The 23,603-nt window shown below is 33.1% G+C and overlaps 1 pseudogene; it reads left to right on the forward strand.

Moving 5' to 3' along the window:
* The first annotated feature begins 21,092 nt into the window (after window positions 1-21,092).
* Window positions 21,093-21,724, forward strand: LOC100714743 (charged multivesicular body protein 5-like; annotated as a pseudogene).
* The last annotated feature ends 1,879 nt before the right edge of the window (window positions 21,725-23,603 follow it).

Genomic DNA, 23,603 nt, shown 5'->3' on the forward strand with positions numbered 1-23,603 from the left:
TAACAGACTCCCAAGAAGACTACTAGTCAAACATTCTAAAGTATAAATTAAATAGAATTTTTCAAGTGCATCCTACAATACTTCAAAAATTTCATAAAGGGAGAAAATCTAGAAAACTTACTCAATTGCATTATGCAAGTATCGTTGTGTAATGTGATAGCTATCTTCATAGGTAAATCTAAAGTATACATGATTTTCTTACTTTAGCTCTGCTATTCCCTCCTAAGCCCTTTGATGTGACCATGTCTTGGTATTATTTTCTCCCTTTTCTGGAAACATATTAACAACTTCCTGACTGAGACAGTAATTCCTTCTCTTGATTGTTAATTCATTTTTATTGTTTGGTTGCCTTCCTGATGTCTTCTTCAACATTGTTTATCTGTTGTTTCAAATTTAGGCCTTTCATACTTTATTGCATTATAAGGTCTGGCTTGAGATTAGTTCAGCCTCAACTCTAAAAATGGTTTGCCTTTTATACTTTGTTTCTCAGAGTCAGGACCATCTTGACAGAAATGCAAGTAACCTGTGCAATCACAAAGAATTATACAATGAGAAGAGATCCTTGCAGCTTCCATCTTGAAATAATTAATGATTTTATCTTTGAATCTGTGTTTTGCAAGTTAAGTCCAATGGAATAATGAAGCATTCAGATGAGCAAAAGAGGGTACAATATGTGAAAGAAAGGACAAAGCTTTATATGTTAGTATATTTATGACACGTTCTTTGTGTTGTTTGAGTAGGTAAGCCTCACAATTTCAGATTTAACTGGGATCCACAAATGACTTAGCCAGTTGTGCTCTAAGCTGAAACACCTGACAATGAGATCTAAACTACGATTTCTCCTAAATCAAATTCTACAAAACATGATTTTCTAAACTGCTTTTAAACACTCTCAAAAGTTTTAGAACATTGAATCTTTCAGATAAATACAGTACCTGTCTAGTAAAGCAATTTAATTATTGCAAGTGGTATTAATTTCCATAATAAACTCCACTCCAACAGGACTCTAGGTAGACAAGTCTTCCAGCCCCAGGCCTCTCCTCATTAAGCTGCAATTAGCATGATAAATGGAAAGCTTGATTTTACTGTATCTAGTATTAACCCTACTTACTCATGATGTGACAGGGGAAGCCATCAGAGATAAGAATTAAAGATATTTAACTAAGAAGGAAAATAGTAGGATTTGTTGTACTCTGGCCATTGGGCTGATATATCTGTGCACAAGAATATCTTACACATTGGAGCTATAAATGATGAAAACTTCATATTGGCAGCAATGCTGGTATCAGTTTAGGCAACCTGTTGACTAATCTCTATCTTTCCTTGAAAGGCCAGAAGTGTGAAATTTGAAGATGGCTGTGATTTTAACAAAGGAGTAATGGGACCAATAAGAAATGTTACTAAACAAGATCCTTGCCATGGATTGCTCCTAAAAATATTGTGTACTCTTAAGTAAGTGGTGAGACATTTCACACATGCCAATCGTGTGGTCTCAACAGTTTACTGTACTTCAGGTACATTATAGACATTTATATAATTCTAAGTATATTTCTTAAAAAGGAGGCTTTGGTAAATATGGCTTTATTGAAACTTTAAAGTAAAACAGGTTACAAAACTTTAGTCTGTGAAGACATGCCATCCTTCAGCAATTAGATTCTAAGAGACTTTTTGTATGCTTGCAGCATTCTCCTTTTTACCTGAGTTTCTATAAAAGGGTTTTCTTTTTCTTAATATCAAATAGCCCCTAAATAAGATATGTTGAAAATTTTATTATAATAAATGAATCTTAGGGTAAAGATACCTTAAATAAAAACTCTATCACATTCTTTTAGCATTTTAAATTATTTTAAGAGGTATTATCTACTATGTTTGATTTTACTTGGAGGAATGGTTGCTATATTGTTTCAACTTGAAGTTTAGAAGTTTTACTAAGTGACTCAGCAAGGAGCCAGGGTCCTCATCCTGTGCAAGAGGAGAGCATAGACATGATGTGAGTGCTACATCTGCCTTGGGGGAGCTGGGAAGTAGCCTGATTACATTGTATGGGAGGAAAATAGAGTTTTTCTCACCCTCCTTTTGCTCTTGCTGTTTTTACTGTCTTCTGCCACCTTGAAATTTTGCCCCTATGCCATCCCATCCTGCCTTGAAGCCAGCTGATTATGGACTGAAACCTCCACAAATGGTGAGATAAATAAACTTTTCCTTCCTTAATTCTGGGTGCCAGGTATTTTGTTCCAACAACAAACGAAAAGTCCCAACAACAAGACGTTGGTTGTATTACCTTCCTCTTTTCATCCAAATATTTTATTACCCGGAGAATGCTGTTATAAGTTTGGTTCATCAATAAAGTCTTTTCATGATTTAATAAAAATGATAATTTTTAGTGGTACATAAATGAAACGTTTAGCAGTACATATCTTTTTCATATTTATTTGTTGCTTAAAGCAACAACAAAAAAAAATCTCAGTGGCATAGAATTTATTTCTAGACAATGGCACCAAAATATACACATCTAGTTTCTATACGCACTTAAAAGGCTTTTACCAATGTTTCCATCTGTAAGAGGCACTCAACAAATTTTTACCCCTTACTGTTTCCTTTGTTACAAAGAGCAAGCTAGGTAGGATTCATCTAGAGGGTCTCCTTCTCCAAAATTTGTATCTGTTTTTGTCATCAAAACCTGTCACATATGCTTCTAACACATCTATCATACTCTCTTTTTTCCCATTTCCACAGTTGTATGGGCACTTAATAGTTTTGTTTTAGATTTATTGATGTGCTTGCTTCTCTCAAAAATTGTCAGCCTTACTATTGTTATTAATTTTGATAGTGTTTCCTGCAACTATATCATTTTTTTGCTCTTAGAGATTGTATACATATTTTCATTAAATATAACTTCAAAATTGATGCATAAATTATTTAACATAATACTTCCATTTAAAAAATATATAGCAGTAACATGTTTGCAGTACATAATTTCATTCATCTTTCAGACTTGTTGCATGTATATAAGGTATCTTCTTTTTACTTTCTTTCCCCCACCACTAACTCCTTTCTTCCTCCATATCTTGGTCCCTTTCCATTTGCAAAATATATATCTCTCATTTTTCTGCCATCTACTCCTTATTTTGCTCTTTAAATTATTTGTATTTTGTTTTTATCCTGTAATATAAATCATGAGATATTGAAGATTGTGTCTGATTTATTTTGCTTATTGTTTCAAGATGCATCCATTTTCCTATAAATGATTCAAATTTATCCTTCTCTGTAGCATAGTAGTACTCTATTGTGCATGAATACCACATTTCCTTTATCCATTCATCTGCTGATGCACATATATGCCATTTCCAAGATTTAGCTATTGTGAATAGTGCTGTTATAAATATGAGTATTCATTCATCATTGTAATTCTTTTAGGGGTACTGCTAGAAGAGGAATAGCTGGATTGAACGGAATTTTTTTTAAAAATTTTATTTAAAAGGAAAAAGAGAAAAAACAAAACAAAGCAGTGTAAGGGTACAATTAATACAGAACTACAAAAAAGTAGGAAATCACCAGTTAATAGATTACAATTATCATCCTAGAGACAGTTGCTCAAGTCACAGTATCAAAGCATACAAAGTGGACATTCAAACAGTGAGACTGCAAACAGTTGTGTTCAATGGTCTAACCAAAAACATTAATATGGGTATCTATTTAACACCCCTAAACACACTTGCTGTTGTATTTTTTAGAGCACTTTGAACGGAATTTTTATTGTGACGTTTTTTCATTTTAAAAACAAAACTAAACAAAAGATAGAAATGATACAGAATTTCAAAAAGTAGTAGGAAATTAACACTGGCTAATGTATTACATATGTTGTCTTAGAAGTGGTTGTTCAGTTTACAAAATTTAGGCATAAAAAATAACCAAACAATCAAACAACTGGCAGTTTTCTGAGGAATTTCCATAGTGATTTCCACAGTGCATGGGTTTACTTTCCCACCAGCAATTTAGAAGGATTTCTTTTTCCTACTAAGCTTCACCAGTACTTTTTATTAATTTATTTCTTTATGATAGAGGCTCTTTCGGAGGAGGAGAGAGTCTCAGTGCTGTTTTAATTTGCATTTATCTAATTGTCAGATGTTGAACATTTTTCATGAATTTATTGATGATTTATAATTCTTCTTTAGAAAAGTTTATTTCAATTACCCATTTTTTGATTTGGTCTTTTATTTTTGGTATATCTTGAAAATTTGCATCACTATCATCAGTGCATATTGCTAATATATTTTATTTTGAGCCTTAACTCTTAGAACTAGCAAAACAATGCTGGATAAAGAATAAGATGATAGGAAGCTGGGAAGATGGTGGATCAATAAGCAGCAAAATAAAAAGCCTCTCTGAAAGAAATAGCTCAGATGCTGGAATATAGTATCATGAAGAATACCATAAGGAAGGAGATGGATACTCTCAACTCAGGAAGAAGTAAAGTAAAGAAAGAAGGAAAGAAAGAAAGAGAGAGAGAGAGAGAGAGAGAGAGAGAGAGAGATTGAGAGAGAGAGAGACAGAGAGAGACAGAGACAGAGACAGAGACAGAGACAAAGACAAAGACAAAGACAAAGACAAAGACAAGAAAAACATGGACAGAAGGCTGTAGCCAGACATCCTCTTACCAGAGCCGGTCCCATTATTTGTGAAACACCACTGGAATCTGAAGACACACTGTCACCATGAAGTTGGGGGTTGGCCAACCCAAAGGGCTTGGCAGGAGGTGTGGTTGCTAAGAGGAGTGGCAGTCTGGAGAACTGCAACAGCTTGCTGTGAGTGTGAGGAACTCAGTCCTGTTGTGGGAGTGGATGATTGGCCAGGTGACATTTTAGAGTAGGGCAGGATAAGCCCAGAACCAGAACTGCAGCCAGTTTCATTAAGATACTTCTAGTGCAGAGCAAATTGGTGAGAATTGCTTGGAATGAGTTCAGTGCCTGTGCGTGATCCAATAGCCAAAGGTCAAGGTTTCCCTGAAGCTATCCCTAATCGGACCTGACTGCGCAACACACACTTAAGTCGTGAAGACTCACACTGGTTGACCAGTTCAGAAGGGAGAGGCCAGTCTGCCCTACCCCTGCTTGTACTCCACTGGTCACCGGAAGACGAGATGGCAGCAGTCCCTAGCCAGCATGCTTCAAAGTAATTGTAACCAATACAGGAAGTGTCAGGGACCCCCACTATCCATTTTTCAGGAAGAAACCAGGAACATGACAAAAGGAAGAAACAAAATGAAGTCTCCAGCCTCCCACACAAGCAGGATTGGCGCAGGAAAGGTAAACACAGAAGAGATTGGGGTTTGCACACCTACAGTTTCGGAAGAAACATCATCTGACATAAAGAAATATCTTTGTGAAATTATGAAAGAACTTAAAACAGAAATATTAATACAAGTAAAAGAAGATATAAGAAAAATAATAAAAGAAATGCTAAGCACCTCTCAAGAAGACACAGATGGAAGAATAGAGGAGCACAGAAAAAGGAGGGAAACCTTTGATGAAGAATATTAAAAAATCTAGAATACATGAAACAGATTCAAAGAGGTTATCAAGAAATTAAAAACTCCATTGAAAGCTGGCAAAACTGCTTGAAAGAAACTAAAGAGACTATCGAACCTTGAAGACATTTTTGCAATGTGTGATCATGAAAGGAAAGATCTCTTAAAAATAGCAGGGAACCAGGAAGTAACAATACAAAGGATAGAAGATGACAAAGGGATCTATAAATTAAGAATAAAAAATGTGAGTGAAGAAGCAGGGGTAAACACAAATGAAATATAAAAGCTATTTACAGAAATAAAGAAAACTTTCCAAACATAGGCATACAGAACTCCAGCTAGCTATAACCAAAATAGATATATACCCAGACGTATAATAATCAGGATCCCAGAAATTCAACACAAGAACATAATTTTAAAAGCTGTCAGAGAAACAAAACACATCACCTATAAAGGAAAATCCAACAGAATCATGACAGACTTGTCAACACAAACCATCAAATCAAAAAGAGCTTGGAGTGAAGTGCTCCAAGCCCTGAAAGAAAATAACCACCTCCAACCCAGATTGATGTACTCAGAAAAAACTATCTCTCAAAATTAATTGAGAAACAAGATGCTTCCACGACAAAGAGGAACTGGGGGGGGGGGTTCATGAACACCAACTCAACCCTACAAAAAATACTGAAGAACATTCTGGAGAGAGAGAGAAAAAGACCATGGCTTCTGGAACAGTGACAGACAGGGCTCACTGAATGGGGAAGACATTGGAATGAAGAGGAAAAGTAGACAAACAATGACAGAAAAATAGCAAGGCAGAGAAAGTTGGCCATAATCATTAACATTGATGGCCTCGATACACTAATAAAAAGAAACACAGGCAGAATGGATCAGAAGATAAGGTCCATCAATCTATATAAGAAATATATCTAACCTGAAAGAGGGTTTATGGCCTGGAAGTCAAAATAAGAAAATAATGCTTGATGTGACAGGGAACAAAAAAAAAAATGTGGGTAGCTCACCCTTCAGCTGCATGTTGGAAAGATTGGTTGGAAAGACATAACACTTTTATACAATGCAGAACTACTCAGCTATAAGGAAGGAAAACCTTGAGGCTCTTTTAGGTTAATGGATACAATTTGAGATCAAGCTCAGGGGTAAAAACGTTCAGAACCACTTAAGTAAATAGTGGGTTGCCTCCCTAATCTAAAAACTAAAGGAGTTAGTGGGATATAAAATGTTCAATGCACCTGTGAAAGTGAAAGGGGAGGAATTGTATAAAAAGGAAAGGCAGAGGACATTGTTAATCTTGTATCATGATTTGAAACCTATATTATTTTCATCACTCTGTTTAGTTATATTCTGTTCCAGTTTGTCTACTTGTACTAGATTTGATGGCATGGACAGCTATTCCAAAGATAGAATGATATGCTATGGTAATCATTTTTAATTTTCTATTAACTTAATCTGAAGCCCTGTATTGCTTTCACTGTCTTGTCTTGACGATTTTATTTGAATCTGTTATGTTTGATTTTATCAAGTCTGAGAGTAGAGGCAACTACTCTGAAGAAAATAAGAGTCACTATGATACCCATTCTGTTTGACCATTACCTTCTTTTGAAGTCCTAAGTCCTGCAATGTCTCCAATGTTTGTTTTTTATTAATTTTTTCTGTACTGCTATATTCAATTTTATTGTCCCTGATCATATGGACAGTTCTATTGAAGATAACAAGAGACATCATGGAAACCATTGTAGATCACCTTGCATTTTGATTTTAAGTCAGATACTATGTACAACCTTATGTTTTGACTGACCCCATTTTGTTTTTTCTCATTTGGTTTTATCCTCTTCAAAATAAAAAAAAAAAAAAGAATACTATGATCTCTACTATTCCATATGGAGCACTTGCTTTGTGCCAGGCATTGTCCTAAAGATTTTATTTATATAATATGTAAGTATATAAATGTGTGATTTATTGCACATAATCCTTACAGAAAACCCAGGGAAGTAGGTTTTCAATTAAGTATATATGTTCACTGTACTCTTTCTTTTACATGTGAAAATAAACATCAATATCTACTTACTGACTTGAAGCATCAGAACTCATCTGGAAAATGTGCAACTTCTAGTGCCAAATGTCTCTACTCATTCTTTCCAAAATTATGCCAAATAGAGTTTTATTCTTTCCAACCTGTTGGCCCTAGTGAACCCAAGTTTCTTCCAGAAATAAACTCTTTCTGGGTGACCTTTCATCCCATGAGTACACACATCTAATCCTTCTTTTGGTACCCAGAAGCAGTGGTTAAAAAAATAGAGATGACATAATATTAGGTGCAGAATACAACTCAGCCTCTAAGTGTTTTATTCTGCTTAATGAATAATTTAGAAATCTGGAAAATTTTTCTCTGCCATTTGTTATTCTCTTATCTCTATAAGAATGATGTATCTGCATAGATGAAACTCTTATTGTAGGAGGTTCAGAATGTTATTTGTTTTTTATTTGTTTCATTTTTTTTACTCCTGGTGATTTGACAAATTATATTTGCTTATTTATTTACTTACTATTTTACTATGTCAAAAATATTTTGAACAGAAACCACTGAAGATATTTTACTGATGTTGCCTTTTTGTCTCAAGTTTATCATCCTTATTCACAGTCTTTTAAAATCTTCATACTTGTTGCCATTACATTTCATTAGGGGACACCATTCAGTAATGACTCATGAGCACAAATGTACTTGAAAAGCAAATTGCTTGGAAGGGGAATCACTCCTTTTTAATGTTTTCCAAGTCAACATTAACTGGGTTCCTTAGGGCTCCAGCAAGAGGCAATCCACTGTACTTAAGTATCCCTGGCACTTCACCCTCTAAGAATAGTACTAAACTGCTTGTAATTTTCTAATGTACTGACTTATTTCACATTATTGTCTTCATTCTCTAGAATGTGTTTACTCTTTTGACTGCCTAGAAAACATAAAGATATTTCAAAACCTAGTAGAGATAATGTCTTGTTAATCTACACTCTCTTACATAGTTAATCAAATTTTCAGTGAGAAGGTTATACGTAGCTAGTACAATTGGCTATAATTTGCACATTGGTTTCTAACATCCTTCTTTGTATTTACATTTCTATTTCTCCTTGAGAGTGGAGCCCATTCTTGGCATAATTTTCTGATATTTATTTCAATATTTACAAAAAGTTCATCTAACATTAAGGCTTAACAATTCTAAAATTGCAACAGTTTATGCTGGTTCATTTTTCTTTTCCTGTGCTGGACAGTATAAGTACTTTTGATGAACAAACACTGTTTCCTCTCTACTCATTTCGCCCACCAGACCTAAACTGTGTGTGATGTCCAAGAGGACTGCTGATGGGTAATTATTCTTGTGAGATTCTTTTGACCAGTATCAGAATCAGGTCCTTTATAGCACATATTCATATAAATGACAGCTTGAGTCAAACCTATCTGTCTCCCTAAATAAATGAAAACGTTTCCCACCCTTCAAACATTCTTTTCTCTTCTATAAGGCTATGTCAAAAATCATCACGATTAAAAGTCAACATGTCCACTCTGCTGAAAGAAACTTTGGAAGAATTTGCTATCATTCTTTAAGAATTCTATACAAAGTAATATTCTTCTCAATAAACTACAGTACTCCAATGAAAATTTAGAGGAAAAGATGTCTGTCATTAGTGGATATCTACTGAGATTGACATCAACATTTTTATCATAATTATCACATAATATATAGACCTCCTTGTTATCAGATAATCTTATTCAAATTAGTATGAAACCACACTGCATTTTTTTCCTTAATTCATTCATCTTTTTTATTGCATCCCTCTTAAAATTTTCAATAGCTTATACCAAGAAAAGGAAAAACCTTGAAAACTAGTGTACTTCCTCTTCTCAGGAAGACAGTGACACTCTGCAGACTATTTTGTTAAAAACATTTTGTAGGACAAACAGTTTCATTATTAATATAGGATCTTCTTTTCCATACTTGACCTAAAACATTCTTCATTCAAGGAGAAAATTAGCATTGGAAAGTCACATATTCAGAAGGGAAATATTTATAATAAGCCATGTTCAAAATGAATGATGTCATTTTTCTACACATTTCAATTTCCATTGGCCTCGCTCCTTTTTTTCCTTTCTTTCTCTGATTCAGTAAAAGAGGAGAGGCAACTTGCTACATGTCCAAGGAATAAATACTTTTCATATGAGAAGTCAGAATAAGAATAGCATAGAAAAACAAATAAATCAGAGAAGATCAAGTTGAAGAGTGTTATAGGTAACATGGATATCATGGTGAATTTTAGTTCTACTGAAAAGAATGCCTTTTGAGTACAAATATGTTTTAGAAATTTTGTAAGGTCTGCATAGAAGTGGCATAACCAAGTAGTCTCTCAAGAACCATGAAGGACAACTAGTTAAATAAAGTGATGAGAAAATATTTCTTTGTAAACTGACATTCTATTGATTAAACAGTACTTCCTATTACAAAAACAGACATTAATCCAAGAGAAATAAATTGAATCTTAGATTCCTCTAAAGATCATTAAAAAATTTTGTTTATATGAGAAACAAAAATGGCCACTCACATTTTCCTAAGCACTTTCAAGCAAGAATATTTGTACTATGCAAATTTTCACTTTAGAAATGCAATTTGAATAGGGCTATAAATTTATCATGCTAACATCAAAAAATGAACCAATAACAAATGCTGAAGAGGTTGTAGGGGAAAAGGAACCTTTTCCCATTGTTAATAGGAGTGTAGACTGGTACAACCACTGTGGAAATTAATGTGGAAATTCCTCAATAAACTAGGATTATTGGTACCATTCAACCCAAATATTTCCCTTCTGGATATTTTCCCTGAAGAATTGAAAACATCATATGATAGTGATATATGTGCACCCATGTTTATAGCTGCACAATTAATAATAGACAGATCTTGGAAACAACCCAAATACTCATCAAACATGGGATGGATAAAAAAGATGTGATATTTTTATACAATAGAATATTACTCAGCTATGAAGAAGGATAAACTTAATGCTTTTACAGGTAAATGGATAAAACTAGAGATCAAAGTTACAAGTGCAAAAATAAGACTTTTATATGTAGATATCATATTGTATACCTAGCATAAAATAAAACACTAAATAAGATCCAAAATGTATAAATAGATACTGTGAAAATGAAAGGAAAAATGTTTAAAAGGAAAGAACTACTGGGATAGTGGAAAGGAGAAAAGAATAAAATGAAACACTAAATAAGATCCAAAATGTATAATAGATACTGTGAAAATGAAAGGAAAAATGTTTAAAAGGAAAAAACTACTGGGATAGTGGAAAGAAGAAAAGAAAGAAGGGAAAAGATTATATATATATATATATATATATATATATATACATATGTATACATATATGTGTGTGTAAATATATACAAGATAAATACCTATACTACTAATCACTGTTTATAAAAAAAACAGTTGAGTTTCCATTGTCTTGTTTGATCATTTTTATGCCTAAAACTTGGAATCTGAGCATACTTTCAAGATAACAACATGTACTTTATAGCTAGTGTTAAATTTCTAATTCTTTCTTTAATTCCATATTTTCCTTTTATTGTTGGCTTGTTTATAAAGTTAAAAATTAAAGAAATCACACTTAATATACAGATATAACTTTGAAGTCATGCTTTTCTTCCACAATTCTGAATCCAATATCACTATCAAAGCTATTTAATACCCTGGACGTCTTTTAAAATCTGCCTTTTTATTTATAGTTTTGTAATGTAGCAGGATTATAAACAAAACATAAGCGCTAAATCTAAAACAATTTAAGTAGTATTTTCTTTAGTTTTATTTACTTCTAAATTTAAATTAGTGGAACCACATTAACTGATTCTCTTAAGAACTTTTCATTTCATGTTAGTATTTTGGTAGATTATTGAGATTATCCACACAGATGTCTGTATGTTTATTCTATTTTTTCATTGCTAATTCTCATTGTATAAGTACACCACAAGTTATTTTTAAACACTTTTCTTGTTCAGTCTTTCTTTTATTCCACATGGTAATCTTAAGAGTATTCCTTTGTATGTCTCCTTTTTATGTTGAATAGTTTGTAGGGAGTATATTAAGGATGGAGTCACTTAGTGATTGAGACTGCACAGTTTCAAATCTACTGGGTAATAGCAAATTATTTTTTAAAGTAATTGAACTCAAATGGCTTCCCATTTTCTCACATCCTTGCTTGATGTTCTATTTTTAGTTATTCTATTTAGTGGGAAATTGTACCTCAACATTTTAATGTTTCATAGTAACTTCATTTTTATTTCATCTTCTATGAAATTACTACTGACCTTGTCATTGTGTCATCTATCTTGTTATTGTTGTTATTTTCCATATTGATTTCTGATGGTCTTTATACATTTGGATTAAGGTAGGATTTCTTTCAGTAATTGGTATTGCAAATACCACTTCCCACCATTCTATCGTATCTTTTGATGAAGTTTTTAAATTTTATGTGTAAAATTCTCAATAATTCTCTTGGTGACTTTTGCTTTTCACATCTTGCTTAAGAAAATTCTGTCCTACATAAAGATTAGAAATATTTATTTATCTGTTCAAAAAATTCAAGATATTGTTTTCCACATTAAGATCTCGATTAAGCAGGATTGATTTTCGTTTATGGATGATGCAGATGCCTGTCTACTTCTATATTTTTTCCATATATAAAAAACATTAGTCCTTCCATTTAGAATATTTGCTATCTATCAACTTTTCCATTCAAATGTGACATTATTTTTTGTTCATTTATCATTGAGACAGTGTCAAAGTATTTCAAGGCATTCCATTTTTAAGAGAGACAACTTTGATACTCTGAAAATTTAAGAACAGAGGCTCTGAATTTAAGCCAAGCCTGGGAAACTTAGCAACTTAGTAAGACACTGTCATAAAATTTCAAATGTTCAGCTCTTAATTAAGAGATTTATTCTATAAAATGATTTTACTTTTGACTGTGATTCCAGACCGCGATTTTATGAACATTAATGGCATTATTTTAAAAAAGTAGTTATTTTTATCTTCCTTGAAAGACACTCAATATTATTTCAGTCATATCTCCTGAATCCTCAGAAATTTATGATTTATGATTTGTTATTTCATATTGGAATCTGAGAAACTGCATCCTTAGATGCACTTTAGAATTTCCTGACACTTAACGTGCTTAAATCTCCAAGCATGTGACCATTGTACCAGTAATTTATGCTTTGAAGATGATTCCAAGCAGAGCCAGGACTAAGAACCACTGGTCTGCAGTAACATATCTCATTAGCCAAAAGTCCCTGAAAATGATAAGTGAATAAAAGATACAAAGTTAAAAATCATAAAATTTACTTCCATACATAGTCTCATGGGCGTTAATCTTTATATTTATCTCAATTCTTTTATTTTTCAATGAAAATATATACAGAGAATACTCAGCCACTAAATCTCAACTAGGATATACTCAGTAAATATTAGATATGCAAATTATAATACATCATGCTATACTATCTTTTAGAAAAGACTAAGCTTTTTGTGAGCTGGAAAGCAAGCTAATTCATATGTCTATAACTAGAATCTACTAGAAGGACTTAAATTTAGTTGAAATCTAAAAAACACATGTGAATTATTAGGTTAATAATGTATATCTATTTGCAATACAGGGATGACATATTATTAAAACTACTTTCCCAAGGTCAAGGCGAAAATCCTTTCCACATCATCTTCAAATGAACATGAACATTCTAGTCTCATTAATCAGTCTCTCTAACTCTTTACTTCTTAGGACACCTTTCCACTTAATTCGTGTACTTTTTGTGAAAATATTCATGTGTTTATGTGTCTGAATATGGGTTTAATCTTTGGCATTTAGAAAGCCAACTTTCCAGCACCATTTATTAGAGAGGCTATCTTTCTTCTAATGAAAGTGTTTGGCCCCTTGGTTAAAGATAATGGGGATGATTATATTTGGAGTCGTTCCTGCTTCTTCTAATCTGTTCCACTGATCTTCAGGGTTTTTGTTTGTTCATTCACTTTTTTTGCCAATACCATGCTGTTTTCATCACGGTTCTTTTGTACAAGTAGGGTATTGCAATACTCCCAGCCTATTCCTTGCTGCCCAGAATTGCTTTTGGTATTTGGATTTTGTTTCCAAATGAATTGTAGGACTGTTTTCTGCACTTCTGTGACTTATTCTACTGGTATTTTTATCAAGATTATATTAATTCCATATAACAGTTTTAGAAGTATATCTGTTTTAATTGTACTGGTCCTGTCCATCCAAGAAAAAAGGGACAGTTTTCTATTTTCTGAGATTCTCTTAGATCTCCTTTTTCAGAGCATTGCAGTTTTCTTTTACTTACTTTGTTAGACTGATTCCTAAGCATTTCATTTTCCTTGATGCTGTTGTGAACTATTGTTTCTGTAATTTTTCTTTCGGTAAGTTTGTTATTTGTGTACAAAAATGCAATTGATTTTTGAATTTTGACTTGTATCCTGAAATGGTACTGAATTTGGTTATTAATTCTAGGAGTCTTTGGGTGGAGTTTTCCAGGTCTTTTATGTAGAGTATCATGTTACCAGAAATAATAGCAATTTAAACTCTTTGTTATCTTACTTCAATTTATTTATTTCTCTTTTATAATTGCTCTGGTTAATATTTTTAGAACTATTTTGAATACAAGTGATGATACTGGACATACTTGTGTTGTTCCTGACTTAGATGAAAAGTTTTCCATTTTTTTGTTTGTATCATGTTGGTTTGTCATGGATAGATTTTATTGAATTGAGATAAACACCATCTATTCCAATTTTTGTAATATTTTTAACTCATATGGTAATTGGACTCTGTTAAATGTTTTTCTGAATCTATTGAGATGATCATGTGCTTTTTGTCCTTGGTTCTGTTAATATGAGTTATTACAATTATTGATTTGCACGTGTTGAACCATGGCTACATCTCTGGAATGAATCCTACTAGGCCATGCTGCATAATATTCTTGATGATTTGCGGCATTCTGCTTCCCGGATTTTATTGAGGATTTTTACATCAATGTTTATTAGGGATTGGCCTGTAGTTCTCCCTTTTAGTTGGACCCTTCTCTGGCTTTGTATTAGAGTAATGCTTGATTCTGGGAATGAGTTTGAAAGCATTGTTTCCCTTTCAATTTCATTAAAGAGCTTGAGAAGTAGTGGCATTAGATCTTCTCTAAATTTCTGGTAGATTTCAGCACTGAATACATGAAGACCTGGGCTTTTTTAGTGGTAGGTTTTTAAGTACATCTTAATTTACACTGACCAATATTGGAATATTTAGAATTTTTATCTCTTCTTGATTCAGCTTTGGTAATTTCTATGTATTTAGTAATCAGTCCATTTCTTCTTTGTTCCATCTTTTCAGAGCTCAGGTTCTCAAAGTAGCTACTGATGATCTTCTAGATTTCTGCAGAATCCATTGTGATTTCACCTTTTTTATTTGGTATGGTATTTAAGCCTCTTCTTTCCTTTTATGATAAAGTCGACTATGGACTTGTCTATTTTATTTAATCTTTGAAAGAACTGACTAATTCATTGATTCTTTGTGTCATTTTCTTAGCCCAAATTGCATTAATTTCTGATCTGAACTTTATAATTTCTTCTCCCATATGCACTTTTGATTTAGTGCTTTCCTCTTTTTAGAAGCTTGAGGTTCAACATTACTTTGTTTACTTGAACTTACTATTTTTTCTGATGTGGGAATTCTTTGCTATAAATTTCCCTCATAGGACTGCTTTCATTGTGTTTGAATCTTGTACATTGTATTGGCCTTATAATTTAATTGTAGAATCTAATTTTTTCTTTAATTTCATCTGTGAGCCATCGGTTGCTCAGGAGGTTTTTATTTAATTTTCACGTGTGTTTGCAATTTTTATAGTTTCTTTAGCCATTCATTTCAAATTTTTATTGCACTATGATTTGATTATATGCATGGGATAATTTCAATTTCCTTTTATTTGTATAAACATGTTCTATGAGCTAGCATGTGGTCTGTTTTGAAGAATGTACCACATACAGCTGAGAAAAATCTTTATTCTATGTTGTGGGGTGAAACACTCTGTTTATATCTAAATCCATTTATGCAATGGTTTGGTTAAGCTTTGATATTTCTTTGTTAATGATTTCTTTTCCTAGTTGATCTATATGTTACAGTAGTATATTGAGGTCCCCTTTTCAATTATATTGATGCTTCTCTGACTTTTCATTTTCATTAATGTTAGTTTTTTATAAATAGATGTGCTGGTATTTATTTCATATATATTTCTGATTGTTATCTTCCTGTTAGATTGTTCCTTCAACAATATGGAGTGTAATTTCTTTTTTTTTCTTCATCAGTCTTGGTCTGAAATCCACTTTGTCTGCAAGTAGCATAACAACCTCTGTTTTTTTCCAGGTTCCTAACATATGACATGATTTGTTTTCTATTCTTTCACTTTTATTCTACAAATTTATTTTTTATTTAAATTTATTTTTATTTACATGCAGCACATTGTTGGATCTTGTTTCTTGATCCATTCAGCCTGTTTCTTTTGATTGGTGAATTGAGACCATTTACATTGACGCCTCTAACTGACATGTATTGACTTATGCTTGCCGCCATATTTTCTTGTCCATTCTCTTTATCTAACATTAATAATGCATAAATGGGCCAGCTTACAGTGTGAGAGATGAGACAGCAGTACACTACATCCACATCCACTGTTCCACTGCACCGGTGGGTTTCTTTGTGGAGTCTTCCAGGGTCCCCATTACCACCATACTTCTTTAGGCTTGAGCCTCATCTCTCACACTGTAAGCTGGTCAGGGAGAAAGTAGTCTGCCCTTTTCCCCTTCTGCGTTGAGGTCCATATTCTCCCTTCAGAACTTTCCTTCGTGGGAATCTACCTCCTTCCTTTTTCACTTTTCCAAGTTGCCATCCTCAAATGACAGGTTTCCCAGTCATGGAGAGGGTGATCTGCTCCTGCTCACTGCTTCGCCAACTTCCCAGAATTCCTCTCTTCAGGTTTAAAAGCTTCATAGTATAATTCATAATCATGAAGTGTTATGCCTACAATTTTGTTCTTCTTTCTCAGGCACTCTGCATTAACATTTTTTGTGCTTCCATATGAATTTTAGGATTGCCATTTTATAATTCTATGAAAAAAGATCATTAGGATTTTGATAGGTACTGTTAATCTATGTTTGCTTGGTTATCATATGGACATTTTAATAATATAAATCTTCCCAAGCAATGAATGCAAGATGCACTTCCACTTATACATGTCTTCATTACTTTCCTATCAATGTATTAAAGTTTTCAGTGTACAGATCTTTTACCTCCTTGGCTAAATTTATTCTTAATTATTCTGCTCAATTTGATGATATGGTAAATGAGACTTTTTTCTTTTTTTGTTTTAAATCATTTGTTGTGAACATAAAAACATACTACTGATGGCTGTATGTTTATTTTGTATCAACATTACTGAAATCATTCATTCTAATACTTCTATAGAAGTCTTTTGGGATTTCTACAAAGAAGCTCTTGGCCGAGCCTACCCCCAAAAACAGAGACCACTTTACTTCTATCTTTCAAATTTAGATACCTTTATGTCTTCTTATCTAACTCTTCTGGCTACTATGTCCAGTAATCTGTTGAATAAAAGTAGAAATGGCAAGCATCTTTGTGTTACAGTGAGTCTTACAAGAAAATCTTTCAGCTTTCCCCCATGGAATGCTAAATGTTGCTTTTAGATATTTAACAAATTGTCTTTACTATAGTTCCATAAATTTCAATTATACTTAATTTATTTAGAGCTTTCAACATGAAAATATGAACACTGTCAAATGCTTTTCCTACATCTATTGAGATGATCCTGTTTTTTAAAATTTTCATTCTGTAAATGTGGTAATAGATTTGCACTTACTGAGTGATCCTTATGTTTCAAGGATATATCCCACCAGTCATGTTATATACTGATTTTAATCTGTTTTTGAATTTGCTTACTATTTTTATTGATAGTTCATACAACTATTTATTATAGATACTGGCCTATAGGATTCTTATAGTGCTCTTGGCTTTGGTATCAGAGTGATGCTGGCCTCATTAAAGTTTGTTTGAGTTTGGGAATATCCTTCTGATATTTTTGAAAAGAGTTTTTAAGGGACTGGTTTTGATTTCTCTTTGAATATGTGACAAACTGACGATTTTTGTGAAGTTCTTCTCCCACTTTTTCTCTGTCTTTCTAGCTTCCAGTCAAAACTTTCTTAGCAGTCCAAACCATTGCCCACTATTAGAAATCTTCCCTAATTCCAGTAAATAAGGCGTATTTTCTGTCCTAGAAACTACATTAAAAATATTCAACTCTATAAATTTGGCAATGAATCTTAACCTGATTATTCTTTGTTATTGTTCTTATTGCTGATTTGGATTTTTAAAAATATCTGTAAATGTTGTTTTTAATATCTTCACTAAGTGGTATGACCTTGAATTGCATGGATTTTGTTATATGCCTCTTTTAGCCCTGTGGAATGTTGAACTTAGGCAATTAGCCAATATTTGTTCATGAAAATAAATTTATTCATAAGTTACTCCTAAATCAGTGGTCCTCAAACTTCAGAATACATCAAAATTACATTGAATATTAAAAGACAAAACATGACTTTTCTGGCCTTATGGTGGAATTTCTGATTTACTAGATCCCAGAAAGGATTGGAAAGTTTGCATATCTTAAAAATTCTGGTAATACCAATGCTGCCAATCCCAGTGCTCTTCTACTGTTTTAGTTATTATATTTTCAGACTAGTTGCTACAATGTAGTGCCTACTACTGGTCACTAGTTTCTACATAAATATCCTCGTTGTGGAGGTTTTAGAAGTTATTATTCATTTGGAACTAATATAGAATGTACTGGCCATTTAGATTCTGTCAGTAACTGTTTTAAATCTACTTGATTCTGTTTATTATAACCTTTTAGTTCCTAAAGATGAGTATTACAAATCACAAGCTGATATCATAACCTCCTTCTACATACAATTTTATACTGCAATACTCTGTTATATGCTCTTGTGGTTAAGATTTTATAACTTAGTTTGAATCCTTATTCATTTATTATATTTCCTGAAATATTAATTATTGATACTGTGCTTTTGAAAGGACATATGCACTCCCTCTGTTTTTGGAAGAAGGTCATGTTACAGGTTCACTTTTCCCTTTCTCTTGATACCTAGTTGGGATAAAAGCATAATAAAAGCTATGTGATAGGAGTGAGTACATAAATTTGGAGCTGATGAACTTGGAGGGGACTAGAGAAAACTTTTTGATACAAAAATATAACCTTTGTAAGATTTCATGAGGAATGACTCCTTTAAAAAAAACCTTATCTGCAATGCAAATGGCAAATAAATACATGAAAAAATGCTCATCATCATTGGTCATTAGAGAAATGCAAATTAAAACCACACTGAGATACCATCTAACTCCTGAAAGAATGGCCAGGATCAAGAAAACCAACAACAAATGCTGGAGAGGCTGTGGGGAAAAAGGAACTCTCCTGCACTGCTGGTGGGAGTGTAGACTGGTACAGCCTTTGTGGAGATCTGTCTGGAGATTTCTCAAAAAGTTGGGACTGGAAATCCCATTTATTCCAGCTATTCCACTTCTAGGCATATTCCCAGAAGAACTGAAAGCATCATACCACAGTGATATATGTGCACCTATGTTTATAGCAGCACAATTTGTAATCGCCAGATCTTGGAAACAACCCAAGTGTCCATCAACTGAGGAATGGATAAAAAAGTGGTGGTATTTCTATACAATGGAGTATTATTCAGCTATAAAGAAGGATCACATTGAGATATTTATCAATAAATGGGCGCAGCTTGAGAGCATACTCATAAGTGAAATAAATCAATCTCGCATGTGTGAATACTGAATAGTTCCCCTAATGTAAGTAATGATTCAAATATATAAAAATATGTGGTAATCATGATTCCCCATTAGGTGGCCTTGAAGCCTTATAAAGTTTTCACTCATTAATTAGAAAGGCTTTATTCTGGGCTTCTTGATATGGAAATATTTGAAGCTAGAGTATATGAAGTTTTATCCAAATATTTCAAGGAAAAAGACAGACACTATGGTAACTACTATTAAGTCGGGTTATATGGTGGTGAAGTACTAGGTTGCTGAAACAGTCACGCTTTGACCTCTATTGTTATATTGTTATATCCTGTTTTATCTCAATCTCCCCCTTATTCTTTTAAAAAAATTATTTAGTCATTTCTTATGTTTGTCTTAATTAAAGAAAAAATTTAAAAAATTAGGATATATAAATAGTAACTCTTTTTGATTTCCTATTAACTTGTTTTGAAATCCTGTAATACTCCCACGATCTTGTTTTGACTGATTAGACTCTGTTCCATTCTATATGATAGTATCAAGTTTGAAGACATAGGCAACTACTTTGAAGGCAATAAGATTCACTAAGATACCCATTCTGGTTTGACTATTGTCTTCTTTGGAAGTCCTGTAATGTTTACAATGCCTAAGTTTTATTGGTCTTGTTCTCTACTGTTTTGTCCAACTTTATAATATCTAATGAGGTAGACAATTCTTTTTAAGGAAACAAGAGACAACGTTTATAACCATTGTTGATAACCTTGTACTCTGTTCTACACCATTTGCTATGTCTATCCTTGGTTTTGACTGACAGCTTTGTTTTGCCATATTTGACTGTATTCTCTCCCCCCCCCAAAAAAAAGTAATAAGCACTAAGGAGTAATAAAATCCAAAATGTGTAAATTTTGTTGTAAAAAAGAGAGGGAAAAAAAGAAAAAAAAGAAAAAAGAAAAAGAGCTCTAACGGATATAACAGCAAGTGTGTTTAGGGGTGTTAAATAGCTGACTATATCAATGTTTTTTGGATCATTGAACACAGCTGTTTGCAGTCTCCCTGTTTGAATGTCCACCTTGTATTCTTTGATACTGTGATTTGAGCAACTATTTTCAAGATGATAATATGTAATCTACTAACAGGTGATTTCTTACTGTTATGTTTTTTTTTTTTTTGTAGTTCTTATTATGTGTACCCTTACACTGCTTTTTTTTTTCTTTTTCCTCTTAAATAAAAAAAAAACCTTATCTAATCCTATGATTCTACGCTGGACCACGGGTTCAATAATTCCTCTAAGAAACTTAAAACTTTGTTGCTCTTTGCAATTATCACACTTTTAATTATTTTATTACTGCCTTGGCTATCTTGGGTCCATAAAATTTTGGTGCCAATTTAAATGGTTTATTAGATCTCTAATCTGACACAGAGTTGAATCTGGGATGAAAGGCACAGAACAGTGTGGTTTCAAACATGAACTAAATATGAGACTGATTCTTTACTATTCACTGAGAGGAAATCCAAGGTCTAAATCTATAGTACTATGCAGTGATTCTGCTTCCATTTCTAGTTTCCCCTCAGTGACTGGGTTTCTTCATGGTCACACAAGATGCACAGATTCTTCTGGAACGCAAAACCCAGGGCTCCGCTGCCCAGCCTGAGTGACAGCATTGACACAGTGGACAGCAGGATAGAATCTACTACTAAGACTTCCCGACTGGATGCTGAGTTAGTGAAGTCCAAGAATCAAATCAAAAAGATGAGAGGGGTCCTTCAATGAATATGGCTAAGCAGAAAGTCTTGCAACTTTTAGAACAAAAATAGATGCATGAGAGCAACACGACAATCTTCCCAAGAGTCCTTTAATATGGATTAAGCCAATTGTACCATCCAGTCATTGAACAAAACCATGGTGGATGCTATGAAATGAGAGCAAAGAAATGAAAGCATACAGAGAAGTGAAAATCAACCAGATGGAGGGTTTAAAAGACCAATTAGAGGATATAAAGAAAGAGGCAAATAAAATTCAAGTACTGAGTCGCTGTTGCAATACCCCAGAATTAGAGGAGGATGAACTAGAAACAGAATTGGATACACTTGTGTGATGAACTTCTGGCTGCTGAAGATAGTTCTTACTTGGATGAAGCAGCAGCTGCACAAGAAAGTGTTCCCACTAACACTAAAAACAAGGATGGAGTCGTGGTAAATGAATTTGGATTGCCACAGATCTCTGCTTCATAGACTTGCATCATTCAAGTACATCATGTAAAATAAACACATTCTGGGACTAGGAATATTTCCAAATGTGCAACAGATTTCGGTTTCTTTTCTTTCTTTGAAGGAAAGGTTAATTATACTGCTCTTTCTTTTTTTTTTCCATTAAGAAATGCATTGCTTAGGGGAAGCTTTCTTTGTGCTAAAATTTGATTCTTTTTCACTTATGAAAGACTTAAAAGAATCCTTGGCTTGGTGTGATGTGTTTTTCTCTGTTAATAACTGACACAAAATGAAGACAAGAAAATACATAGTACTAGTTGGAAGAAAAATCTGGAATCCATCAAAGGAAAACAATATGTACACACACACATACACACACACGACAGATAACTATCTACTAATCTCTGTCAGTTCATCAAAAAGAACAGTATTTGTTTTCATTGTTGATTTGTTTAATCATTTTTTTCATGTTTAAATCTTGTAATCTGAGAAGCTGTTAAGATAACAATATACAATATATTAACTAGTATTAATACTGTACTATTTTTTTAAAATTCTGTATTGTTTTTTAACTTTTGTGTTTTGGTTTTAAAATTTAAAAAAAATTGAAATGTCATAAAAAGGAAAACCAATAACTTATGTTCATTTACTTTTCAAGAAATATTTAATCATGTTGAACAATGAAAAAAATCAAAAAGCTTACCAAATTAGACAATATCACATTTATCATTTGAAATAAAACAACTTTAAACATATAGAACCGTGGTGGCAAACCTGCAGCATTTGTGCCACATCAGGCAGTTTGCATCACTGAATGCTCTAAAAGGTTCCCCATCCCTGATAGATAGTATGTCATAAAACAGGTATGGAGGTACACATCTCTAATTCTAGCAATACAGGAGGCTGTGGCAAGAGCATCTCAAATTTGAGCACAGCCTGGGAAATTTAGCAACTTAGTAAAACCCTGTCTCAAAATAAATTTTAGAAAAAGTCTGGGGATGTTGCTCAATGTGAAGGCTCTGGGTTCAATCTCTAGAACAAGGGTAGAACAAGAAGAGAATATATTGTTAAATTCAGTGTCATAAAATTCTCCTCAAGAGAGGATTTGAGATAGTACTTTGAAAATAGAAATGAATGGCTGATTAAATATCTCATAAAATTGTTTGTGATTACTGGTAATATTTTAATGCTTGAAATTTACACACAGTTTTAATAACAAAAATGATAACTGTTACTGCTTAGATCTAAAATGTTCCTAAAAAGTCTCATTTATGTTCAGAAGTGGGGCTTTCAGAAGGTGATTGGGTCATGGGGACACTATACTCACCAGTGAATTAACACACTGATGAGTTCATGGCTGAATGTGCATTTAAGAGGTAAGGCTTGCTTAAATGTAGTAGGCCCTGGGGACATAAATTAGAAGGATGTATTATCTCCATGCCCTCCCTTCTCTTCCTGACTGAGCCGTGGTTGAGTAGCTTTCTTCAGCCATGCCTTCTCATCACGATATTTCTGGGATAGAGTCAATCATATATCCACTGATTCTTCTAAAACTGTGAGTTAAATAAACATCTCCTCTTTTCCTTTGTAGGTATTGAATATTTTATCCCAGTAAAATTTAGTCAGGACAAGGAAAACTGCATGCCCTGTAAACTCAAACAGTGATTAATAATCTCATGCATTTAATGAGTAAACCTGGAATAAACCATCTGGAAGCAACATAATTCGGGATTTACAATTTAGATATTTAAATCCATCTTCATCAATTATTAATACCATAAGACCCTGTAGTTCTGAGAAATCTATAATTGTTTTATATCAGTGTCCTAGACTTTTGAGTTTCAGGACTCATTGGAAAATACAGTGATATTTAGGATTCTGTTTTTTCCTGTGCTGAAAACAT

The sequence above is a fragment of the Cavia porcellus genome, unplaced genomic scaffold (assembly GCF_034190915.1).
Source record: "Cavia porcellus strain 051 isolate PalLab524CR breed Dunkin Hartley unplaced genomic scaffold, mCavPor4.1 scaffold_33, whole genome shotgun sequence".
Classification (NCBI taxonomy): Eukaryota; Metazoa; Chordata; class Mammalia; order Rodentia; family Caviidae; genus Cavia; species Cavia porcellus.